Genomic DNA, 24,047 nt, shown 5'->3' with positions numbered 1-24,047 from the left:
ACCACCTTCATTCATCCACCACCACCACCAACCACCACTTTCATCCATCCATCCACCACCATCAACCACCACCGTCCATCCACCACTACCATCATCTTCATCCACCACCACCTTCATCCATCCACCACCACCTTCATCCATCTACCACCACCACCTTCATCCATCCACCACCACCTTCATCCATCCACCACCACCACTACTGTCCATCCACCATCACCACCACCATCACCTTCATCCATCCACCACCACCTTCATCCATCCACCACACCATCACCTTCATCCATCCACCACCATCACCACCATCACCACCATCACCACCACCACCACCACCACCTTCATCCATCCACCACACCATCACCTTCATCCATCCACCACCACCATCACCACCATCACCACCACCATCACCTTCATGCACCCACCACCACCACCTTCATCAAATCCACCACAACCAACACCACCACCTTCATCACATCCACCACGACCACCACCTTCATCACATCCACCACCGCCACCTTCATCACATCCACCACAACCAACCAACCAACCACCTTCATCACATCCACCACAACCAACACCAACCACCTTCATCACATCCACCACGACCACCACCTTCATCACATCCACCACGACCACCTTCATCACATCCACCACGACCACCACCGCCACATTCATCACATCCACCACGACCACCTTCATCACATCCACCACAACAAACACCACCGCCTTCATCACATCCACCACGACCACCACCGCCGCCTTCATCACATTCACCACGACCACCTTCATCACATCCACCACAACAAACACCACCCACCTTCATCACATCCACCACAACCAACCAACCACCTTCATCACATCCACCACGACCACCTTCATCACATCCACCACAACCAACCAACCACCTTCATCACATCCACCACAACCAACACCGCCGCCTTCATCACATCCACCACGACCACCTTCATCACATCCACCACCGCCACCTTCATCACATCCACCACGACCAACACCACCTTCATCACATCCACCACAACCAACACCAACCACCTTCATCACATCCACCACAACCAACACCAACCACCTTCATCACATCCACCACCGCCACCTTCATCACATCCACCACCGCCAACTTCATCACATCCACCACGACCACCACCTTCATCACATCCACCACCACCTTCCTCACACCACCACAACCACCACCTTCATCACATCCATCACAACCAACACCGCCACCTTCATCACATCCACCACAACCAACCACCTTCATCACATCCACCACATCCACCACCGCCACCTTCATCACATCCACCACGACCACCTTCATCACATCCACCACCGCCACCTTCATCACATCCACCACGACCACCACCTTCATCACATCCACCACGACCACCTTCATCACATCCACCACCACCACCTTCATCACATCCACCACGACCAACACCAACCACCTTCATCACATCCACCACAACCAACACCAACACCGCCTTCATCACATCCACCACGACCACCACCTTCATCACATCCACCACGACCACCTTCATCACATCCACCACCGCCACCTTCATCACATCCACCACGACCACCACCTTCATCACATCCACCACGACCACCTTCATCACATCCACCACCACCTTCATCACATCCACCACGACCAACACCAACCACCTTCATCACATCCACCACAACCAACACCAACACCGCCTTCATCACATCCACCACGACCACCACCTTCATCACATCCACCACGACCACCTTCATCACATCCACCACCGCCACCTTCATCACATCCACCACGACCACCACCTTCATCACATCCACCACGACCACCTTCATCACATCCACCACCACCACCTTCATCACATCCACCACGACCAACACCAACCACCTTCATCACATCCACCACAACCAACACCAAGACCGCCTTCATCACATCCACCACGACCACCACCTTCATCACATCCACCACGACCACCTTCATCACATCCACCACCGCCACCTTCATCACATCCACCACGACCACCACCTTCATCACATCCACCACCACCAACACCTTCATCACATCCACCACCGCCACCTTCATCACATCCACCACGACCACCACCACCACCTTCATCACATCCACCACAACCAACACCAACACCACCTTCATCACATCCACCACGACCACTACCGCCGCCTTCATCACATCCACCACCGCCACCTTCATCACATCCACCACGACCACCTTCATCACATCCACCACGACCACCACCTTCATCACATCCACCACCACCAACACCTTCATCACATCCACCACGACCACCACCTTCATCACATCCACCACCGCCACCTTCATCACATCGACCACCACCACCTTCGTCACATCCACCACAACCAACACCAACACCACCTTCATCACATCCACCACGACCACTACCGCCGCCTTCATCACATCCACCACCGCCACCTTCATCACATCCACCACGACCACCACCGCCTTCCTTCCTTCCACCCACCGCATCCCCCCGCCCGACCAACCGCGCGCCCGACCCCCATTAACCCGACCACGCCACCACCACCCCACGCCGCCGGCCGAGCAGAGCAAGGACGAGCTCCGCGAGACCATCAAGTTCATGTACACCGACTGGGCGGACCGCGACAACGCGGAGACGCGCCGCAAGACGCTGCTGGCCCTCTTCACGGACCACCAGTGGGTGGCGCCCGCCGTCGCCACGGCCGACCTCCACGCGCAGTACGGCTCGCCCACCTACGTCTACGCCTTCTACCACCACTGCCAGAGCGAGATGAAGCCCGCTTGGGCGGACGCGGCGCACGGAGACGAGATCCCGTACGTGTTCGGCGTGCCCATGGTGGGCCCCACCGAGCTCTTCCCCTGCAACTTCTCAAAGAACGACGTCATGCTGAGCGCTGTCATCATGACCTACTGGAGCAACTTTGCCAAGACCGGGTGAGCCCGGTAGGGGGTGTTGGGGGGAACGGGGGTGGGATGGAGGAGGATGTGAGGGATGGAGCTTTTTGTGGGAGGGGGGGGGGGGGGTTACGGACCGCACGGTGGAGAAGGTGGGGGGGGGGGGTGAGGGGGGGGGGTGGGGGGAAGGGGGGGGGGGGTCAGTGCGTGTTTTGGTCGGCGCAGGTGACAGCTTCGGCTGGTCATCTCGGTCGAGCCGCTGGGTCTGTCCCGTGACCTCCTCCTGCACCTAGCCTGGCACAGTAGAGGGGGGGGGGGTACAGCTGGTGGTGCATCTAGCGGTCATCTCAGTCGGTCGACCCGTGGCACCTGCTGGGTCTATCCCGTGACCTCCTCCTGCACCTAGCCTGGCACAGTAGAGGAGGGGGGTACAGCTGGTGGTGCATCTACCGGTCATCTCAGTCGGTCGACCCATGGCACCCGCTGGGTCTGTCACGTGACCTCCTCCTGCACCTAGCCTGGCACAGTAGAGGAGGGGGGTACAGCTGGTGGTGCATCTACAGGTCATCTCAGTCGGCCAACACCGTGGCACCTGCCGGGTCTGTCCCGTGACCTCTCCCTCGCCAGCCGAGAACCTTCGACACTTCACGTGACGGCCTCAAAGCGGTGCACCTAGCCTGGCACGGGCGCCGTGGCGACGTGACGTGGCTCAAGTATTTGTCTCCCCCCGTGCCCCCCCCCACCGTGCCCCCCCCCCCCAGCGACCCGAACCTGCCGGTGCCGCAGGACACCAAGTTCATCCACACGAAGCCGAACCGCTTTGAGGAGGTGGCCTGGTCCAAGTACAACCCCAAGGACCAGCACTACCTGCACATCGGCCTCAAGCCGCGCGTGCGTGAGCACTACCGCGCCAACAAGGTGGGCGCTGTAGTGGTAGTGCCGGTACAACGGGGGGGCACTACCGCGCCAACAAGGTGGGCGCTGTAGTGGTAGTGCCGGTACAACGCGGGGTCACTACCGCTCCGACGAGGAGGGCGCTGTAGTGGTAGTGCCGGTACAACGGGGGGCACTACCGCTCCGACGAGGAGGGCGTTGTAGTGGTAGTGCCGGTACAACGCGGGGTCACTACCGCTCCGACGAGGCGGACGCTGTAGTGGTAGTGCCGGTACAACGGGGGAGGGTACTACCGCTCCGACGAGGCGGGCGCTGTAGTGGTAGTGCCGGTACAACGGGGGGGGGCACTACCGCTCCGACGAGGCGGGCGCTGTAGTGGTAGTGCCGGTACAACGGGGGGCACTACCGCTCCGACGAGGAGGGCGCTGTAGTGGTAGTACCGGTACAACGGGGGGTCACTACCGCTCCGACGAGGTGGACGCTGTAGTGGTAGTGCCGGTACAACGGGGGGGGGCACTACCGCTCCGACGAGGCGGGCGCTGTAGTGGTAGTACCGGTACAACGGGGGGCACTACCGCTCCGACAAGGCAGGCGCTGTAGTGGTAGTGCCGGTACAACGGGGGGCACTACCGCTCCGACGAGGAGGGCGCTGTAGTGGTAGTGCCGGTACAACGGGGGGCACTACCGCTCCGACGAGGTGGGCGCTGTAGTGGTAGTACCGGTACAACGGGGGGGCACTACCGCTCCGACGAGGAGGGCGCTGTAGTGGTAGTACCGGTACAACGGGGGGCACTACCGCTCCGACGAGGAGGGCGCTGTAGTGGTAGTGCCGGTACAACGGGGGAGGGTACTACCGCTCCGACGAGGAGGGCGCTGTAGTGGTAGTACCGGTACAACGGGGGGTCACTACCGCTCCGACGAGGTGGACGCTGTAGTGGTAGTGCCGGTACAACGGGGGGGGGCACTACCGCTCCGACGAGGCGGGCGCTGTAGTGGTAGTACCGGTACAACGGGGGGCACTACCGCTCCGACAAGGCAGGCGCTGTAGTGGTAGTGCCGGTACAACGGGGGGCACTACCGCTCCGACGAGGAGGGCGCTGTAGTGGTAGTGCCGGTACAACGGGGGGCACTACCGCTCCGACGAGGTGGGCGCTGTAGTGGTAGTACCGGTACAACGGGGGGGCACTACCGCTCCGACGAGGAGGGCGCTGTAGTGGTAGTACCGGTACAACGGGGGGCACTACCGCTCCGACGAGGAGGGCGCTGTAGTGGTAGTACCGGTACAACGGGGGGGGGGCACTACCGCTCCGACGAGGAGGGCGCTGTAGTGGTAGTACCGGTACAACGGGGGGGGGCACTACCGCTCCGACGAGCCGGGCGCTGTAGTGGTAGTACCGGTACAACGGGGGAGGGTACTACCGCTCCGACGAGGCGGGCGCTGTAGTGGTAGTGCCGGTACAACGGGGGGGCACTACCGCTCCGACGAGGTGGGCGCTGTAGTGGTAGTGCCGTTACAACGGGGGGGGCACTACCGCTCCGACGAGGCAGGCGCCGTAGTGGTAGTGCCGGTATCCTGATGGCGGTGGTGGTGGAGATGGCGGTGGTGGTGGTGGTGGTGGAGGGTGGTGGCTGTGGCGGTAGTAACAGAGGGTTGCAACGAGGCCTGCCGTGTCTCTGGTGCGAGCTTGAAGGGTCTCTCCTCGGCCATAGAGGCTACCCTCTAGTTTAAGACGTGGGAGGCTTTCGCCACCAATATCATCCATAATAGATGTCTTTTGGGGTCAGAAGGCGTAAAGTATGTCTGAGCCAAAAGACCTCTATTATACGGGACTGAACCGCTTGGTTCTTCCGGTAGACTCATGTAGGTAGAAGAACAATAGGTCGCGACGTTTCGATCGCGACACAAGCAGTCGTCATCAGGTGAGACAACCACAGCAATCGTCATCAGGTGGGACAACCACAGCAATCGTCATCAGGTGGGACAACCACAGCAAACGTCATCAGGTGGGACAACCACAGCAATCGTCATCAAGACAACCACAGCAATCGTCATCAGGTAGGACAACCACAGCAATCGTCATCAGGTGGGGGACAACCACAGCAATCGTCATCAGGTGTGACAACCACAGCAGAACAATAAATAATATATCACGACGTTTTGATCGCAACGCGAGCGGTCGGTCTTCCAGCGCGAGGGAGCTGCTGCAACGGGAGGAGGTTCATCTTCTTTGGCTCTTTCGGTAAAGTCACCACCACGTAGAATGAGAATAAAATAACAAATTGCTAAAATAACACAATAACACGATAATATTCTCACGACGTTTCAGCCACAACACGAGCGGCCTTCGTTCTACGTGGCGGCGACTTCACCGAAAGAACCAAAGAAGATGAATCCTTGCAGTCACGAAAGCTTTCAATCGAAAGGAGGCGGTTCATTAACGTGGCGATGGGCAAGTAGGCGGGGGTCTGAGCCGGAAAGGAATTTCCGTCCCCGGACGCGAGCCGACGTCAATCGCGCTAACGTGGCGGAGATTACGTCGAGGGAGATTAGTAAGTGAATTGTGATGTCTGTGTGTGTGTGTGTGACACAAGTTGCGTAGCTGCCAACGGCGCTTTGAAGCAAGCGCGTCCGCGTCAATAGGCGACCCTGGTCGGGTGGCTTGAATGTCCGGGTGGGTCGATGACGCCGGCACCTGGGCCCGAGTGATTGTGAAGGCACGCGTCAGATCAGCCCATGGGCCTTAAGCGACCAGCACGCTTTTCCAGCATCGGCGCATCCGCGCAACATCGTGAAAACCCACACACGCATTCACGCATCCACACAACCACTGACGCACACACACACACACACCAACACCAACACACACACATACACCCACCCGCACACACACCAACACACACACACACATTAACCCACACACACCCACACTAATCCGCACACACACCAACACACACACACATACACACACCCGCACACACACTAACACATACACCCACCCACCCACGCACACACACCCACACTAACCCACACAACAACAACCGCCATTCGCCACTAAGTGGCGGTGACGTCACCACGACGCTTGTGCCAGGCCATGTGCACCTTGAGGCCACGTGAAGTGTCGAACGCCCGCTGGCAGGAGGTCACGGGGCAGACCCAGGTGCCACGGGTCGACTGACTGAGATGACTGAGACGACTGGCTGATGCACCACCTGTGCCCCCTACTGTGCCAACTTGCACACTCACCCACCCACACACATCGACAAAAGATAAATATCCCCCGTGTAGCCTCTAACAGGCTGTAGGGGCAAGTGCTGTTAGCGAGCACCTATGAAGGCCGGAACGGTACTCGAGGGGGTGGGTGGCCAGCACCACGCCCGACCGCCTTTGTCTCCCCAGTGGCGATGTTTACACACCGCACCAGATACTCATTTGAGGCTGAGTCGACCTAGGGGAGGCCCGGGACCGGTTCAGATAATCGTCACTGGTGTTGGCCGTGAGCGGGAATCGAACCCGGGTCGCCAGGTTCACAGCGCAGCGCGCTAACCGCTACACTATCGCTCCCCACCTAACCACTACACTACAAACACAGACACACACACAGACACACACACAGTGACACACAGACACACACAGTGACACAGTGACACACACAGTGACACACACAGTGACACAGTGACACACACAGTGACACACAGTGACACAGTGACACACACACAGTGACACACACAGTCACACACACACACAGTGACACAGACACACACACACAGTGACACACACACACAGTGCCACACACACAGTGACAACATCAACAACCGCCATTCGCCACTAAGTGGCGGTGACGTCACCACGACGCTTGTGCCAGGCTATGTGCACCCTGAGGCCACGTGAAGTGTCGAACGTCCGCTGGCAGGAGGTCACAGGGCAGACCCAGGTGCCACGGGTCGACTGACTGAGATGACTGGCTGATGCACCACCTGTGCCCCCTACTGTGGCAACCTGCTGTGCTTTAGCCACCCGGCGCTCCGCTCGTTGTTCTGAGCGTCGCTCCTCCGCCCTTCGTTGTTGTTGGAGGGCGACTGCCTCCAACTGCCCAGTAGCATCCTTGACAAGCCTCCTCCACAGAGGCCGATCTTGACACCGCTGGTACCAGTCATCGGCAAGTCCACTCAGCTCCACGTCCTCCTGTACCACATCACTCCATCTCTTCTCTAGCCCGTGCCGCGCCCGCTTAGCCCCCTCAATCCGGCCGAACAAAAGCTGTTTCGGCATGCGGTGGCTGGGCATGCGGGCTACATGACCCAGCCATCGCAGCCTTGCCCGCCGGAGGAGCTCACCGATGGGACCTTGCCCAGATCTTTCAAGGATTTGTGAGCTCCTCACACAATCCAGTCTGGTTAAACCCAGGATGGATCGTAGGCAGGCCAGCCTAAATGTTTCTAACCGGCGAAGATGTTCCATTAGGGGGGTCCACGTTTCGTAAGCGTAGAGAAGTGAGGGAATGACCGTGGCCGAGAAGACCTGAAGCTTAGTGCGGAGCGACAGACCAGGTAGCTTCCACACAGCGTTACGCAACCGATGAAAAGATATTTCCGCTCGACTGATTCGGACTGAGACCTCTGCTGTTAAACTGGAGCCAGTCATAAGCACACTGCCCAGGTATGGGAAACTCTCCACTCTCTCCACAACTGCCCCATCACCGATTGGGAGTTGTCGGGGTGGAGTGTCCGATGGTATAAAATACCCAGGCAGGTGCTTAGTTTTGGTGGGGCTGATGGTAAGGCCCCATCTCTTAGTTGCACGCTCCAGTCTCAGCAGCAGCGTCTCCAACTCCTCCTCTGAATGAGCAGCTATTACCAAATCATCGGCATACATAACATGGTTGAGCAATAGGGAGCCATCCCTTGACCGCACCCGGGCATCGATCAGCCTCCCATTATATCTGTACCATATGGAGATTCCCCCAGTACAGCTATTGAAGGCTTCACGAACTACGTGGTCAAAATAGATGTTAAATAATGTGGGAGCCAGAGGACATCCCTGTCGCACCCCAATGTGTACAGGGAATGGCTCTGACTCCCGGCCACGTAGTTTTACCCGGGCCCGCTCACCATCATGAAGGTCCTTAATGATCCTGAGCAAAGGGTCAGGTACTCCAAAAGCACGAAGAACAACCCAGAGCCCAGGCCTACTGATGGCATCATAGGCCTTGACCAGGTCAATAAAGCAGAGATGTAAGTCTTGTTGGAATTCCCTACACCTCTGCTGTAGCAGACGGACAGAAAATATGGCATCTGTGCAGGACCGCCCTTTCCTGAAACCGCATTGGGGCTCCGCAAACCTCTCCTCAGCGTGCCTGGCAAGGCGATGCTGAATAATCCTTGCCAGGACCTTTCCCGGCACACTGAGGAGTGAGATGCCCCTGTAGTTGTTACAGTCTGTGCGGTCCCCCTTCTTAAAAAGGGGGACCATCAGGGCATCCTTCCAATCCTGCGGAACCCGTCCAGTGGTCCAGACTGTTGTTATGATGTCATATAGGGCAGTCTGTGCACAAACGCCACCCTCCCTCAGCATTTTGCTTGGGAGATCATCTCTGCCCGCTGCCTTTCCTGGTCGCAGACTCCGGATCACCTTCAGTATTTCCTCAACAGATGGCACCTCAGCCAGCCACTCACAGGGCGTGACTTCTTCCAATATTTGAGGCAATATTTGAGGCACCGCAGCCTCAGCAGGGTCATCCTCACTTTGTGCCACGATGTTTTCCTGGCTGAGGGATTTTCCCTCCCCCAGGACCTCACAGAAATGCTCAGCAAATCTGCAAACCTCTTCCTGGGGGTCGGAGATTGTATCACCGTTTTTCCCCTAATGATGGTAATAGGTGTGGCGCTGCAGGTTACTTTTTGATGGAGTTAAATAGAGATTTGTGATCACGGGCCACTGAGGCAAACTCCATCTCCTCAGCAACCCGCGACCACCACCCATCCTTGCAGCGCCTCACGGCTCTCCGAACCTCCGAGCGAAGGCTGCGGTAAGCCTCCTCATTCTCTGACGTGGGATTCTGTAGCCGATGACAGTGGGCCTGTGGCTTTTTCTCAACCATCCTGAACACCTCCTCTGTCAGCCAGGGTCTCTGGGGAGGTCTGGACCGCGTACCTAAAGCAGTCATTGCAGCTGCATGAGTCACAGTCCTAAACCTCGCCCATTTACCCTCGACATCAGGAGGAGTCGGGGACGATGCCAATCCCAGCCGCAAGTGATGATGAAATTCTCGCTTGCAACTTTCATCAGATAACTGAGACCAGGCCACTTTAGGTCGGAATGGGGTCCTGAGTGTACACCCACCACTGGAGTGGAAGAATGGCAGGCGCATCTTACAGATGACTAGTCGATGGTCAGAGGGCAGATCAGCTCCACGGTAGGTCCTGGTGTCAAGGACATGGGCTCGCATTCGCTGGTCCGTCACTATGTAGTCCAGCAGATGTTCTTGCTTGGACCCGGCATGCATCCATGATGTGTGGATGCGCCGATGCCGGAACAGCGTGTTGGTAATTACAAGCCCATGGGCTGCACAAAAATCTAGCAGCCTCCTACCGTTGTTATTGAGCTGATCTGGCCCATGCCCTCCAATCACTCCAGACCACACAGTGACACACACAGTGACACACACACACAGTGACACAGACACATACACACAGTGACACACACACACAGTGACACAGACACACACACATTGACACACACACAGTGACACACACAGTGACACGGACACACACACAGTGACACAGACACACACGCACAGTGACACACACACAGTGACACAGACACACACACAGTGACACACACACAGTGACACACGCACCGTGACACACACAGTGACACACACACAGTGACAAACACACACAGTGACACACAGTGACACACACACACAGTAACACACGCAGTGACACAGTGACACACACACAGTGACACACACACACACAGTGACACACACAGTGACACACAGTGACACAGACACACACACACAGTGACACACACACAGTGACACAGACACACACACAGTGACACACACACAGTGACACAGTGACACACACAGTGACACACACACACAGTGACACACACAGTGACACACACACAGTGACACACACAGTGACACACACACAGTGACACACACACAGTGACACAGTGACACACAGTGACACACACACAGTGACACACACAGTGACACACAGACACACACAAAGTGACACACACAGTGACACACACACAGTGACACACACACAGTGACACACACACACACAGACACACACACAGTGACACACACACAGTGACACACACACAGTGACACACACACAGTGACACAGTGACACACAGTGACACACACACAGTGACACACACACACAGTGACACACACAGTGACACACACACAGTGACACACACACAGTGACATATACACAGTGACACACACAGTGACACACACAGTGACACACACACAGTGACACACACACAGTGACACAGTGACACACAGTGACACATACACACAGACACACACACACAGTGACACACACAGTGACACACAGTGACACACACACAGTGACACACACACACAGACACACACACACACACAGTGACACACACAGTGACACACACACAGTGACACACACACAGTGACACACACAGTGACACAGTGACACACAGTGACACACACAGTGACACACACACAGTGACACAGTGACACACAGTGACACACACACAGTGACACACACACACAGTGACACACACAGTGACACACACACAGTGACACACACACAGTGACACACACAGTGACACACACAGTGACACACACACAGTGACACACACACAGTGACACAGTGACACACAGTGACACATACACACAGACACACACACACAGTGACACACACAGTGACACACAGTGACACACACACAGTGACACACACACACAGTGACACACATACACACAGTGACACACACAGTGACACACACACAGTGACACACACACAGTGACACACACACAGTGACAAACACAGTGACACAGTGACACACACACAGTGACACACACACACACAGTGACACACAGTGACACACACACAGTGACACACACATAGTGACACACACAGTGACACAGTGACACACAGTGACACACACACAGTGACACAGACACACAGTGACACACACATAGTGACACACACAGTGACACACAGATAGTGACACACACAGTGACACAGTGACACACAGTGACACACACAGTGACACACACACAGTGACACACACAGTGACACAGTGACACACAGTGACACACACACAGTGACACTGTTAGGGAGACTGCCCCCCCCCCCGTCTCCCCGTTCTCCCATGACCCACCGTCCTCCTGCTCTCCCCCCTTCGCTGCTGCTCCTCGGAGCACGATTGAACTGGCTGCACTAACCCCTTTACAATCACGGCGAGCGTGCACACGTGGGCGAAATTACACACCCGTGCGTAGACACAGAAACCACGCTCACGGGTTAACGTGCCACGGAGAGCGTGCGCACGTGGGAGTAAAATTACACACCCGTGCGTAGACACAGAAACCACGCTCACGGGTTAACGTGCCGCGGAGAGCGTGCACACGCGGGCGAAATTACACACCCGTGTGTAAACACAGAAACCACGCTCACGGGTTAATGTGCCACGGACAGCGTGCACACGCGGGCGAAATTACACACCCGTGTGTAAACACAGAAACCACGCTCACGGGCTAACGTGCTGCCGTGAGCGTGCACACGTGGGAGTAAAATTACACACCCGTGCGTAGACACAGAAACCACGCTCACGGGTTAACGTGCCGCGGAGAGCGTGCGCACGTGGGAGTAAAATTACACACCCGTGCGTAGACACAGAAACCACGCTCACGGGTTAACGTGCCACGGAGAGCGTGCACACGCGGGCGAAATTACACACCCGTGTGTAAACACAGAAACCACGGCGCGCAGGCTCGCCACACCACGCACTCCCCTCCGCGCTCACAGAGACAACACGGCACGGTTTATACTCTACGGACGATTCATTCCCCACGGATAAACAAACCGGACCGCGCCTGTCAGTGCAGACCAAGCAGGACGGGTCGAACCTATCCCTCTTACTGCCTGACACTCAATCGGCCCGCCGGCTCTCTGTTCTCGCTTTCTCTCTCAGAATTTCGCCCCTCTTGTCTCACCTCTCCTCCCTGTACTCACGGTCCGACCTCGCAGCGTTGGGGGGGTCAGGCGGAAAGATGATGCCATAAAGGGAATCTGGCTGTTCTCTAACAGTGAGGTGACGGCTCCTCGCTCCCCGTCTCCAGTTGATGATCCCCAGCGAGAACGACCCCGTGCTTTCCAAAACCGTCCCTTTTTATGCTCAGCTTCAAAGCCCCCGCGTCGCCGACCCGTTGGCCTCTTATCCAATCCGATCACCCCCCCTCTCCGACGCTCCGCCCCCCCCCCCCCATTGTTTAACCAAGTGCACCGACTCAATAAGCGAGCCGGTGCGGCATCATCGCCGTTAACCCGCGGTGCATCGTGGGTAGAGACGTTAATCCACGGTGCATCATGGGTAGAGACGTTAATCCGTGGTGCATCACGGGTAGAGACGTTAACCCGTGGTGCATCACGGGTAGAGACGTTAATCTGCGGTGCATCATGGGTAGAGACGTTAACCCGCGGTGCATCGTGGGTAGAGACGTTAATCCGCGGTGCACCATGGGTAGAGACGTTAACCCATGGTGCATCATGGGTAGAGACGTCAATCCATGGTGCATCATGGGTAGAGACGTCAATCCGCGGTGCATCACGGGTAGAGACGTTAATCCGTGGTGCATCATGGGTAGAGACGTCAATCCGCGCTGCATCATGGGTAGAGACGTCAATCATTGGTGCATCATGGGTAGAGACGTTAACCCGCGGTGCATCATGGGTAGAGACGTCAGTCCGTGGTGCATCATGGGTAGAGACGTTAATCCGTGGTGCATCATGGGTAGAGACGTTAACCCGTAGTGCACCATGGGTAGAGACGTCAATCCGCGGTGCATCACGGGTAGAGACGTTAATCCGTGGTGCACCATGGGTAGAGACGTTTAACCCGCGGTGCATCATGGGTAGAGACGTTAACCCGTGGTGCATCACGGGTAGAAACGTTAATCCGTGGTGCACCATGGGTAGAGACGTTTAACCCGCGGTGCATCATGGGTAGAGACGTCAGTCCGTGGTGCATCACTGGTAGAGACGTTAATCCGCGGTGCATCGTGGGTAGAGACGTTAATCCGCGGAGCATCATGGGTAGAGACGTTAACCCGTGGTGCATCACGGGTAGAGACGTTAATCAGTGGTGCACCATGGGTAGAGACGTTTAACCCGCGCTGCCCCGCTCCTCACCTGCCTGCTGTGTCCGCGTGTGTCTTGGGCATCTCCTCACTGTGGTTCTCAGCGAGTTCGCCGTGGTCATTTAACTTTAAGTTAAGCCACGGCGCTGCAGTGCCATTTGGCCTGGGGGGGGGGGGGCCTGCCAATTCCCTGGCCCTGAGAAACCGTGGAGCACCCCCACGAGGGGGTCTCTCAGGTAAAAACTCAGGGCAGGTGCCCCCCCTCCACCACGAGGCCCTACGTGAGTGTGTGTGTGTGTGTTTATGTGAGTGGGGAGCGGTGGTGTAGCGGTTAGCGCTACGCTGCGCTACGAACCCAGCGACCCGGGTTCGATTCCCGCTCACGGCCAACACCGGTGACGATTATCTGAACCGGTCCCGGGCCTCCCCTAGGTCGACTCAGCCTCAAATGAGTACCTGGTGCAGTGTGTAAACATCGCCACTGGGGAGTCAAAGGCGGTAGGGCGTGGTGCTGGCCACCCACCCCCTCGTGTGCCGTTCCGGCCTTCATAGGTGCTCGCTAACAGCACTTGCTCCGACAGTCTGTTAAGGCTACACGGGGGATCTTTGTCTTTGTGTGTACTTGGGGGAGGTGGCGGGGAGAGCGCTGTGACGGGAGCCGGCTGGCTTCTCGGTCGCAGCGGCGCAGCGACGGCCCCGGTTTCGGCGGAGTGCCTTCGCTGGCGTGGCACCACAACACACACAGTGACACACACAGTGACACACACCCATACACAGTGACACACACAGTGACACACACAGTGACACACACAGTGACACACACAGTGAGTGACACACACAGTGACACACACAGTGACACACACACACAGTGACACACACAGTGACACACACAGTGACACACACACACAGTGACACACACAGTGACACACACACACAGTGACACACACAGTGACACACACCCACCCACGCCCTCTCACCCCCCTACCCACCACCCACACAGTGACACACACAGTGACACACACAACAACAACAACAACCGCCATTCGCCACTAAGTGGCGGTGACGTCACCACGACGCTTGTGCCAGGCTATGTGCACCCTGAGGCCACGTGAAGTGTCGAACGCCCGCTGGCAGGAGGTCACGGGGCAGACCCAGGTGCCACGGGTCGACTGACTGAGATGACTGGCTGATGCACCACCTGTGCCCCCTACTGTGCCAACCTGCTGTGCTTTAGCCACCCGGCGCTCCGCTCGCTGTTGTGAGCGTCGCTCCTCCGCCCTCCGTTGTTGTTGGAGGGCGACTGCCTCCAACTGCCCAGTAGCATCCTTCACGAGCCTCCTCCACAGAGGCCGATCTTGACACCGCTGGTACCAGTCATCGGCAAGTCCACTCAGCTCCACGTCCTCCTGTACCACATCACTCCATCTCTTCTCTAGCCCGTGCCGCGCCCGCTTAGCCCCCTCAATCCGGCCAAACAAAAGCTGTTTCGGCATGCGGTGGCTGGGCATGCGGGCTACATGACCCAGCCATCGCAGCCTTGCCTGCCGGAGGAGCTCACCGATGGGACCCTGCCCAGATCTTTCAAGGATTTGTGAGCTCCTCACACAATCCAGTCTGGTTAAACCCAGGATGGATCGTAGGCAGGTCAGCCTAAATGTTTCTAACCGGCGAAGATGTTCCATTAGGGGGGTCCACGTTTCGCAAGCGTAGAGAAGGGAGGGAATGACCGTGGCCGAGAAGACCTGAAGCTTAGTGCGGAGCGACAGACCAGGTAGCTTCCACACAGCGTTACGCAACCGATGAAAAGATATTGCCGCTCGACTGATTCGGAGTGAGACCTCTGCTGTTAAACTGGAGCCAGTCATAAGCACACTGCCCAGGTATGGGAAACTCTCCACTCTCTCCACAACTGCCCCATAACCGATTGGGAGTTGTGGGGGTGGAGTGTCCGATGGTACAAAATACCCAGGCAGGTGCTTAGTTTTGGTGGGGCTGATGGTAAGGCCCCACCTCTTAGTGGCACGCTCCAGTCTCAGCAGCAGCGTCTGCAACTCCTCCTCTGACTGAGCAGCTATTACCAAGTCATCAGCATACATAACGTGGTTGAGCAATAGGGAGCCATCCCTTGACCGCACCCGGGCATCGATTAGCCTCCCATTATATCTGTACCATATGGAGATTCCCCCGGTACAGCTATTGAAGGCTTCACGAACTACGTGGTCAAAATAGATGTTAAATAATGTGGGAGCCAGAGGACATCCCTGTCGCACCCCAAGGTGTACAGGGAATGGCTCTGACTCCCGGCCACGTAGTTTTACCCGGGCCCGCTCACCATCATGAAGGTCCTTAATGATCGTGAGCAGAGGGTCAGGTACTCCAAAAGCACGAAGAACGACCCAGAGCCCAGGCCTACTGATGGTATCATAGGCCTTGACCAGGTCAATAAAGCAGAGATGTAGGTCTTGTTGGAATTCCCTACACCTCTGCTGTAGCAGACGGACAGAAAATATGGCATCTGTGCAGGACCGCCCTTTCCTGAAACCGCATTGGGGCTCCGCAAGCCTCTCCTCAGCGTGCCTGGCAAGGCGATGCTGAATAATCCTTGCCAGGACCTTTCCCGGCACACTGAGGAGTGAGATGCCCCTGTAGTTGTTACAGTCTGTGCGGTCCCCCTTCTTAAAAAGGGGGACCACCAGGGCATCCTTCCAATCCTGCGGAACCCGTCCAGTGGTCCAGACTGTTGTTATGATGTCATATAGGGCAGTCTGTGCACAAACGCCACCCTCCCTCAGCATTTCGCTTGGGAGATCATCTCTGCCCGCTGCCTTTCCTGGTCTCAGACTCCGTATCGCCTTCAATACTTCCTCAGCAGATGGCACCTCAGCCAGCCACTCACAGGGGGTGACTTCATCCAATATTTGAGGCACCGCAGCCTCAGCAGGGTCATCCTCACTTTGTGCCACGATGTTTTCCTGGCTGTGGGATTTTCCCTCCCCCAGGACCTCACAGAAATGCTCAGCAAATCTGCGAACCTGTTCCTGGGGGTCGGAAATTGGATCACCGTTTTTTCCCCTAATGATGGTAATAGGTGTGGCGCTGCAGGTTACTTTTTTGATGGAGTTAAATAGCGATTTGTGATCACGGGCCACTGAGGCAGACTCCATCTCCTCAGCAACCCGCGACCACCACCCATCCTTGCAGCGCCTCACGGCTCTCCGAACCTCCGAGCGAAGGCTGCGGTAAGCCTCCTCATTCTCTGACGTGGGATTCTGTAGCCGATGACAGTGGGCCTGTCGCTTTTTCTCAACCATCCTGAACACCTCCTCTGTCAGCCAGGGTCTCTGGGGAGGTCTGGACCGCGTACCCAAAGCAGCCATTGCAGCTGCATGAGTCACAGTCCTAAACCTCGCCCATTTACCCTCGACATCAGGAGGAGTCGGGGACGATGCCAATCCCAGCCGCAAGCGATGATGAAATTCTCGCTTGCAACTTTCATCAGATAACTGAGACCAGGCCACTTTAGGTTGGAATGGGGTCCTGGGTGTACACCCACCACCGGAGTGGAAGAATGGCAGGCGCATCTTACAGATGACTAGTCGATGGTCAGAGGGCAGATCAGCTCCACGGTAGGTCCTGGTGTCAAGGACATGGGCTCGCATTCGCTGGTCCGTCACTATGTAGTCCAGCAGATGTTCTTGCTTGGACCCGGCATGCATCCATGATGTTGTGTGGATGCGCCGATGCCGGAACAGCGTGTTGGTAATTACAAGCCCATGGGCTGCACAAAAATCTAGCAGCCTCCTACCGTTGTTATTGAGCTGATCTGGCCCATGCCCTCCAATCACTCCAGACCAGGTGCCAGTATCATGACCAACTCGGGCATTGAAGTCACCCAACATGATGACTCTATCCCGAGGGGCCACTTTAGCCAGCACCTGTGAAAGGAGGTCATAGAAGGCATCTGACTCATCGGCTTTGCCTGCATCCCTCCACGGATGTTCATCTTCGGTGGGGGCATAAGTAACCACGACCACCATTCCTCGCCTCCGGTTGATGGGAAGGCGAGCCCAAAGTAGCCTGGGGCTTACAGCTTCCCACACCTCACCGCCACGCTCCCACGCCCCCTTCATTCTTTTGTTCAAAAGAAGACCCACACCCTGTTGTTTGGCAGTCTGCTGCCCCGAGTAGAGGACTGTCCACCCCTCATGGTGGCAGGAGCCAGAGCCGGTCCACCGGACCTCCTGAATGCCGCATAGATCCAGGCGGTACCGGTCCAGCTCCCGACAGAGGAGTGGCAGCCTCTCCTCTGCAGTGAGCGTTCGAACATTCCACGTGGCCACCCGTAGTGGCTTTTCGTTGTTTCTGGAGTAGCCCCGAGGGTAGGTATTCAATCTCCTGGCTCCGCCAATTGGGGTTTGGCCAGGAGACGTCATAGACGCCTGGCCCCCCGGGGCCTCCGGCACAAGCTTAGTTGTTACATATTTCACTTTAATTCGTGGTTTTGTGGTAATTAATTGAAGGTGGAGGGGTTACCAGCCCCTCGCACCCGTCCAGAGCCCCCGTTTAGCCCCTGTGGTGGACACATATGCCATGAGGGGAGGAGCCAATCAAAATTGGAACTCCCCCCACAGCACTGTCCACGACAGAGTTGCCCGTCCGGCACCGCGAGGAGGTAGGGGGTTGTTTTGCCGTGACACACACACACACAGTGACACACACAGTGACACACACACAGTGACACACAGTGACACACACACACACAGTGACACACACAGTGACACACACAGTGACACACACACACACAGTGACACACACAGTGACACATACACACAGTGACACACACAGTGACACACACACAGTGACACACACAGTGACACACACACACAGTGACACACACAGTGACACACACAGTGACACACACACACAGTGACACACACAGTGACACACACACACAGTGACACACACAGTGACACACACACACAGTGACACACACAGTGACACAAACCCACCCACGCCCTCTCACCCCCACCCACCACCCACACAGTGACACACACAGTGACACACACACACATTGACACACACAGTGACACACACCCACCCACGCCCTCTCACCCCCACCCACCACCCACACAGTGACACACACAGTGACACACACCCACCCACGCCCTCTCACCCCCACCCACCACCCACACAGTGACACACACAGTGACACACACAGTGACACACACACACACACAGTGACACACACAGTGACACACACACACACAGTGACACACACAGTGACACACACACAGTGACACACACACACAGTGACACACACAGTGACACACACACAGTGACACACACACAGTGACACACACACACAGTGACACACACAGTGACACACATACACAGTGACACACACACATACATACACACAGTGACACACACAGTGACACACACACACACAGTGACACACACAGTGACACACATACACAGTGACACACAGTGACACACAGTGACACAAACAGTGACACACACACACACAGTGACACACACACAGTGACACACACACACACAGTGACACACACACACAGTGACACACACACACAGTGACACACACACACAGTGACACACACACACACACAGTGACACACACACACAGTGACACACACAGTGACACACATACACAGTGACACACACACATACACACACAGTGACACACACAGTGACACACACACACACAGTGACACATACACAGTGACACACACACAGTGACACACACACACAGTGACACACACACACACACAGTGACACACACACAGTGACACACACACACAGTGACACACACAGTGACACACATACACAGTGACACACACACATATACACACACAGTGACACACACAGTGACACACACACACACAGTGACACACACAGTGACACACATACACAGTGACACACAGTGACACACAGTGACACAAACAGTGACACACACACACAGTGACACACACACAGTGACACACACACACACACAGTGACACACACAGTGACACACACACACAGTGACACACACACAACAACAACAACAACAACCGCCATTCGCCACTAAGTGGCGGTGACGTCACCACGACGCTTGTGCCAGGCTATGTGCACCCTGAGGCCACGTGAAGTGTCGAACGCCCGCTGGCAGGAGGTCACGGGGCAGACCCAGGTGCCACGGGTCGACTGACTGAGATGACTGGCTGATGCACCACCTGTGCCCCCTACTGTGCCAACCTGCTGTGCTTTAGCCACCCGGCGCTCCGCTCGCTGTTGTGAGCGTCGCTCCTCCGCCCTCCGTTGTTGTTGGAGGGCGACTGCCTCCAACTGCCCAGTAGCATCCTTCACGAGCCTCCTCCACAGAGGCCGATCTTGACACCGCTGGTACCAGTCATCGGCAAGTCCACTCAGCTCCACGTCCTCCTGTACCACATCACTCCATCTCTTCTCTAGCCCGTGCCGCGCCCGCTTAGCCCCCTCAATCCGGCCAAACAAAAGCTGTTTCGGCATGCGGTGGCTGGGCATGCGGGCTACATGACCCAGCCATCGCAGCCTTGCCTGCCGGAGGAGCTCACCGATGGGACCCTGCCCAGATCTTTCAAGGATTTGTGAGCTCCTCACACAATCCAGTCTGGTTAAACCCAGGATGGATCGTAGGCAGGCCAGCCTAAATGTTTCTAACCGGCGAAGATGTTCCATTAGGGGGGTCCACGTTTCGCAAGCGTAGAGAAGGGAGGGAATGACCGTGGCCGAGAAGACCTGAAGCTTAGTGCGGAGCGACAGACCAGGTAGCTTCCACACAGCGTTACGCAACCGATGAAAAGATATTGCCGCTCGACTGATTCGGAGTGAGACCTCTGCGGTTAAACTGGTGCCAGTCATAAGCACACTGCCCAGGTATGGGAAACTCTCCACTCTCTCCACAACTGCCCCATCACCGATTGGGAGTTGTGGGGGTGGAGTGTCCGATGGTACAAAATACCCAGGCAGGTGCTTGGTTTTGGTGGGGCTGATGGTAAGGCCCCACCTCTTAGTGGCACGCTCCAGTCTCAGCAGCAGCGTCTCCAACTCCTCCTCTGACTGAGCAGCTATTACCAAGTCATCAGCATACATAACGTGGTTGAGCAATAGGGAGCCATCCCTTGACCGCACCCGGGCATCGATTAGCCTCCCATTATATCTGTACCATATGGAGATTCCCCCGGTACAGCTATTGAAGGCTTCACGAACTACGTGGTCAAAATAGATGTTAAATAATGTGGGAGCCAGAGGACATCCCTGTCGCACCCCAAGGTGTACAGGGAATGGCCGTGACTCCCGGCCACGTAGTTTTACCCGGGCCCGCTCACCATCATGAAGGTCCTTAATGATCGTGAGCAGAGGGTCAGGTACTCCAAAAGCACGAAGAACGACCCAGAGCCCAGGCCTACTGATGGTATCATAGGCCTTGACCAGGTCAATAAAGCAGAGATGTAGGTCTTGTTGGAATTCCCTACACCTCTGCTGTAGCAGACGGACAGAAAATATGGCATCTGTGCAGGACCGCCCTTTCCTGAAACCGCATTGGGGCTCCGCAAGCCTCTCCTCAGCGTGCCTGGCAAGGCGATGCTGAATAATCCTTGCCAGGACCTTTCCCGGCACACTGAGGAGTGAGATGCCCCTGTAGTTGTTACAGTCTGTGCGGTCCCCCTTCTTAAAAAGGGGGACCACCAGGGCATCCTTCCAATCCTGTGGAACCCGTCCAGTGGTCCAGACTGTTGTTATGATGTCATATAGGGCAGTCTGTGCACAAACGCCACCCTCCCTCAGCATTTCGCTTGGAAGATCATCTCTGCCCGCTGCCTTTCCTGGTCTCAGACTCCGGATCGCCTTCAATACTTCCTCAGCAGATGGCACCTCAGCCAGCCACTCACAGGGGGTGACTTCATCCAATATTTGAGGCACCGCAGCCTCAGCAGGGTCATCCTCACTTTGTGCCACGATGTTTTCCTGGCTGAGGGATTTTCCCTCCCCCAGGACCTCACAGAAATGCTCAGCAAATCTGCGAACCTGTTCCTGGGGGTCGGAAATTGGATCGCCGTTTTTTCCCCTAATGATGGTAATAGGTGTGGCGCTGCAGGTTACTTTTTTGATGGAGTTAAATAGAGATTTGTGATCACGGGCCACTGAGGCAGACTCCATCTCCTCAGCAACCCGCGACCACCACCCATCCTTGCAGCGCCTCACGGCTCTCCGAACCTCCGAGCGAAGGCTGCGGTAAGCCTCCTCATTCTCTGACGTGGGACTCTGTAGCCGATGACAGTGGGCCTGTCGCTTTTTCTCAACCATCGTGAACAACTCCTCTGTCATCCAGGGTGTCTGGGGAGGTCTGGACCGCGTACCCAAAGCAGCCATTGCAGCTGCATGAGTCACAGTCCTAAACCTCGCCCATTTACCCTCGACATCAGGAGGAGTCGGGGACGATGCCAATCCCAGCCGCAAGCGATGATGAAATTCTCGCTTGCAACTTTCATCAGATAACTGAGACCAGGCCACTTTAGGTTGGAATGGGGTCCTGGGTGTACACCCACCACCGGAGTGGAAGAATGGCAGGCGCATCTTACAGATGACTAGTCGATGGTCAGAGGGCAGATCAGCTCCACGGTAGGTCCTGGTGTCAAGGACATGGGCTCGCATTCGCTGGTCCGTCACTATGTAGTCCAGCAGATGTTCTTGCTTGGACCCGGCATGCATCCATGATGTTGTGTGGATGCGCCGATGCCGGAACAGCGTGTTGGTAATTACAAGCCCATGGGCTGCACAAAAATCTAGCAGCCTCCTACCGTTGTTATTGTGCTGATCTGGCCCATGCCATCCAATCACTCCATGCCAGGTGCCAGTATCATGACCAACTCGGGCATTGAAGTCACCCAACATGATGACTCTATCCCGAGGGGCCACTTTAGCCAGCACCTGTGACAGGAGGTCATAGAAGGCATCTGACTCATCGGCTTTGCCTGCATCCCTCCACGGATGTTCATCTTCGGTGGGGGCATAAGTAACCACGACCACCATTCCTCGCCTCCGGTTGATGGGAAGGCGAGCCCAAAGTAGCCTGGGGCTTACAGCTTCCCACACCTCACCGCCACGATCCCACGCCCCCTTCATTCTTTTGTTCAAAAGAAGACCCACACCCTGTTGTTTGGCAGTCTGCTGCCCCGAGTAGAGAACTGTCCACCCCTCATGGTGGCAGGAGCCAGAGCCGGTCCACCGGACCTCCTGAATGCCGCATAGATCCAGGCGGTACCGGTCCAGCTCCCGACGGAGGAGTGGCAGCCTCTCCTCTGCAGTGAGCGTTCGAACATTCCACGTGGCCAACCGTAGTGGCTTTTCGTTGTTTCTGGAGTAGCCCCGAGGGTAGGTATTCAATCTCCTGGCTCCGCCAATTGGGGTTTGGCCAGGAGACGTCATAGACGCCTGGCCCCCCGGGGCCTCCGGCACAAGCTTAGTTGTTACATATTTAAGTTTAATTCGTAGTTTCGTGGTAATTAATTGAAGGTGGAGGGGTTACCAGCCCCTCGCACCCGTCCAGAGCCCCCGTTTAGCCCCTGTGGTGGATACATATGCCATGAGGGGAGGAGCCAATCAAAATTGGATCTCCCCCCACAGCGCTGTCCACGACAGAGTTGCCCGTCCGGCACCGCGAGGAGGTAGGGGGTTGTTTTGCCGGACACACACACACACACACAGTGACACACACACAGTGACACACACACACACACAGTGACACACACACACACACAGTGACACATACACAGTGACACACACACTGACACACACACACAGTGACACACACACAGTGACACACACACCACACACCCACGCCC

The 24,047-nt window shown here is 56.4% G+C and overlaps 1 pseudogene; it reads left to right on the top strand.

Annotated features, from left to right (window-relative positions):
- LOC142923287 (neuroligin-4, X-linked-like) overlaps positions 1-24,047 on the top strand; it is a 29,907-nt pseudogene that overhangs the window by 4,694 nt on the left and 1,166 nt on the right.

Source organism: Petromyzon marinus, unplaced genomic scaffold, assembly GCF_048934315.1.
Source record: "Petromyzon marinus isolate PM22_M1 ecotype Great Lakes invasive population unplaced genomic scaffold, UKy_Petmar_22M1.pri1.0 PM_Scaffold_387, whole genome shotgun sequence".
Lineage (NCBI taxonomy): Eukaryota > Metazoa > Chordata > Hyperoartia > Petromyzontiformes > Petromyzontidae > Petromyzon > Petromyzon marinus.
This window is presented reverse-complemented; position numbering and strand designations above follow the sequence as displayed.